Source organism: Chinchilla lanigera, unplaced genomic scaffold (assembly GCF_000276665.1).
Source record: "Chinchilla lanigera isolate Chin_1 unplaced genomic scaffold, ChiLan1.0 scaffold00057, whole genome shotgun sequence".
NCBI lineage: Eukaryota > Metazoa > Chordata > Mammalia > Rodentia > Chinchillidae > Chinchilla > Chinchilla lanigera.
Window position 1 is genome coordinate 1,379,473 of NW_004955458.1, and position 3,806 is coordinate 1,383,278.

The 3,806-nt window shown below is 55.0% G+C and overlaps 1 long non-coding RNA gene across 2 annotated transcripts in view; it reads right to left on the bottom strand.

Annotated features, from left to right (window-relative positions):
• Positions 1 to 1,737, bottom strand: part of LOC102030281 — a 4,986-nt gene extending 3,249 nt beyond the window's left edge. For both annotated transcript variants that reach the window (XR_001236478.1, XR_001236479.1), the window contains exon 1: positions 1,594 to 1,737. This is a non-coding gene — a long non-coding RNA (uncharacterized LOC102030281). The remainder of the gene's footprint in view (positions 1 to 1,593) is intronic.
• Between the last annotated feature and the right edge of the window lie 2,069 nt (positions 1,738 to 3,806).

A 3,806-nucleotide genomic window follows, 5' to 3' on the forward strand; every position in this document is an offset into this window, starting at 1 on the left:
GGGCGGGAGGGGAGGAGCCGGGGCTTCACTTCTGCCCCCTTGGGTTCTGTTTCCCTGGGAGGAACAGTGACGGGAGGCAGACCTTCTTCCAGGAAACATGAATTACTCTTGTAATTTTATTTTATGGCTGCAAAGGATCTGAATAGGTTGAAAATATGTCACACAATTTTAATAGTTTACCATCACGGTAAGGCTAAATAGGGAATTCTCTCAGACTGGGGATTTACCCACAAACTTCACTAAGTCAACCCTTACTGCCCGGAGTCCCCTGCCAACTCCCTACCCTTTGTTCAAAGCCAGAGCCAGAGCCAAAAGGGGGGTCCCCTGAGCCCTGTCACGTCCAGAAAGCAACATCATCTGCCCCTTCTGGGAATTCTTCCCCAGGAGGTAAAAGACCCAACAGGCTGATCCCTACCTCCCCCACACACACACCAGCAGCACCAGCTTATATCAAAGGGATAAATAAAATTTGCTTATATTTTTCGTAGAATTTAGGGAAAAGACAAGAATTAAAAATTCAATTTTGTATACCAGACAGTTGCCCAGAATAAGACCAAATGGAAAGAACTTAGTCCGGAACTAAAAAAGTTGAAAGCAATGCTGTTCTCATTGCTTTTGTCCCTGGAGAGGTCAGGCTGGAAGAGTCCAGAACTCAACTGAGCACAGCCTCTGCCCCCATGGAGGACATTTGTTTGTTCCCACTGTCCCCCGCCCAGGGGCTGGAAGGACGGGAGAGGCTGGAAGTTAGGGAGGGCGCGGCTGGGGGTTCTGAGATAGAGGCCGGGTGGAAAGGGGGGCTGAGGAAGAGGAAGGACATGTGCAAAAGGGTGATGTTTATAAAATAACTTTAGAAATGGATTAACGTACAAAAGATTAAATAGAAGCCAGGTTCTTCAAAGGAGGTGAAATACATCAAAATCGAGACACAATAAAAATAAGGAAATGTATGAGACATTTCAAGCCAATTTTTCTGCATGGGGGAAGAAGGGCTGGAACTAATCAAAAGAGAACTTGTTCACACCCTGCCTGCGTTTCCCAAACAATGAATTCATTTACAAAACAAAAAGAAAGACACAAAACTAAACCCCAGTCCACACACAGGGGGGGAAAAATCCTGCAAAAATTCTGCAACCGCTGAAAAACTAGCTGGGGAAGAGAAGGGAAAAAAAAAAAAAAAACCAACTTAGAATTTGGGAAGTGATTATCTGTAAATACTGACATGAATATGGGATAGAGGAAGCAGGTGAATTTGACATCAGTAAAGCGTTAAAACTTGCAAAACCATAAAGTCTAATTCATCCCAAAAGAAAAGTAAACTTTCTGCAAGTAGAAAGCTTTTCCCCCAAGAGAAGAGATTACAAAATTATGAGAGAGAAAAAGTATCACTCACTCTTGCACAAAGTATATTAATCTGAATTTAATTTTCGACCAATTCAAACTGGATTACGCAAAAGAATACAAGTGGGTTCTTTTTATTCCAACTAAGAGGAAAACAAAACTGGATTTCAGTTGTCTAATGGGGCAAGAAACAAGGCATCCTTTGCAGGTGCCAGAAATAAGCGGGTGGAGCGTGAGGAGCAGGGAGCAGCTTACCTTGCTCTGGGGTGGACGCGGCCAGACAGAAGTGAGGAAGGACCCTGCTAGTGCCTGCATGTTAGGGGAAAGGCTTACCAGGGGAACCGGGAGCCCCTTGACAAATGAGGGTTGGACTGGGGGGTGCCCATCTCCCCACGTCCTCCCGCCTCTCTCCCGCGGTACCCAGGCCTAGAGAGCTACTGAAAGTTACAAATTGCTTCCATTATTAGCTCATCCAGGGCGGCCTGGTCATTGGCCAGCCCCTGAGCACGTGGTCCTTCGCACCAATCGATCGAATTTCTAGTTGCAATTCTCTGTCTGTCCCTTGGCTCTGGGGAGGGGAAGGGGGAGCTGTGGCGCGGGGGGGCTGGGAGGGGCTAAGGGGCGACCCTCACTCTCCCTTTTCGCCAAGTGGGGGTCCTGAGCGCCGTCGAAGGGGTTGAGGGACTGTTATGGGCTGGGGCGCACCCGGGAGCGCAGGAACTGGAGGGAGGAAGGAACAGCGCCAGGGACCCAGGGCGCTCCGTTTCCAGTTCGCGGGCCCGCCCGGCCGTGTTCGCCACGCCCTCCTTAGGACCCGCTCCGTCCCTAACCGTCCCGGGGCTAGCAGCCCGGCCCACTGCCCCGGCACTTCGATGCTTTCTCTGGATCACTGCTTCCGCCCCTACTTTGGGGACAGTGCACCCATCCCCTGCTCACCCAGGGCAGCTCTCGCTCAGGCGTCTGCACCCTCAAAGGCACCCACCGTCCCCGCCCCCTCCCGCAAGGGCCGAGTGTGCGCCCCTGCCGGAAATGCCAAGCGAGGAGGACAAACTTTTGAGTGGATCTAGAGGAGCCAGTCCTGGAGCAGGTGAGTTTGGCCCGGAGGGGTGCGCTTTACTCTGAAAAACATCTGTCTCTCCCAGTCTGCCTCTCCTTCCCCTTCATAATCTCATTTTCCCTGAGGGCAGATGCGAATCTACCTGCCCCCGCAGGAATCTGGGCTGGGGTTGGGCGTCCGTCAGGTGCTCGGGGTCAGCACTTTATCTTCCGAGTCTGGGCACTGAGGCGGCCGCTGGCAAGGGAGGAGGAGGGGTGCTGGTGAAACTGGGGAGGAAGAGAGGGATAGGGGCGGAGGGATTCTAAGAGTCGCCAGGAGACCTTCCCCTAATGCAACTTGCAGGAACTTCAGAAAAGTTTTTTGAAGGGAGATGGAGAAGGCAGCAGAGTTGGAGTTTTAAAGTTTTAAGTGGGAGGGAGGGGACCCAGCTGCCCATACCGATGGAAGATGCGAGCTTGGTGGTTTCTCAGTCGGGACTAATTACCCACGGAGAGCCCGCGGGTCCCAAACCTGCTCACCTCCGCAAGCCCTTAGAGACGCTTGGAGATCCCTGCGGGGGTCTGCGGAGGGGAAGGGGCGAAGTACCTTGGGAAGTAGCAGCTCGGTCCTCTGCCTCTGCCGCGATGGGGTTGGGTGGGCCGCCTTGGCCCCCGCGGTCCTGGGACATTTTGCTGATTTTTGAGTTAGGAGTGGCACAGGTACCAACTCCCAAACATCCCACTTCCCCGTCCAGGTTGACCCGGGAAGCCTTTTCTCTAAATTGGAGCCACGGGTGTTCCCACTTTCTGCACACAGGACAACGTTCCTGCAAGGAAAGGAGGCTCTAGTCCCTCTCGCGGGCTGAGACGGCCCCTCCCCAAGAGATGCGGGAGGAAGGGGTAAGGGAGGTTCTTCAAATGGGGGGGCCGAGGGAGACTCAGGGCGTGGCTGACTTGCGGGCCAGGGACGAGGGGGAGGGGGCGCCCGCGACCGGGGCGAGGGCGGAGGCTGCAGGTGCACTGCGCCCGCCCAGGGGTCTCTGCAGCCCTGGGCGCGGGGGGAGGGGCGTCTGCGCCTCGGGTGTCCAGGTCAGGCCCCTCCAGGGTCACCCCCGGCTGGAGGAGTCAGGGCGGCGGCCGCTGGTGCATTTGGACCGCGGTTTGGATCCCGGGAGAGAAGATTCCCTTGTGGAGCGCGTGGCGTCTCTGGCCACGACGGGCCGGCGCCTGCAGAGCCCGCCTAGCTGTGCGTCTGGAGCCGCAAGCCCGCCCTCCCGCGTCTTTGTTTTCTCTGCTCCTGAGGATCTTCTGCAGCGCTCCCTCGGCTGCCCTGGCACCTGCTTCCCCAGTGCCCCGGAACTGGGCCTGACTGAACGGTTTCGGAGGGCCGCAGCTGAACTGCCTGGAGCTGGTTTATGGTGGTTCCCCCAAAA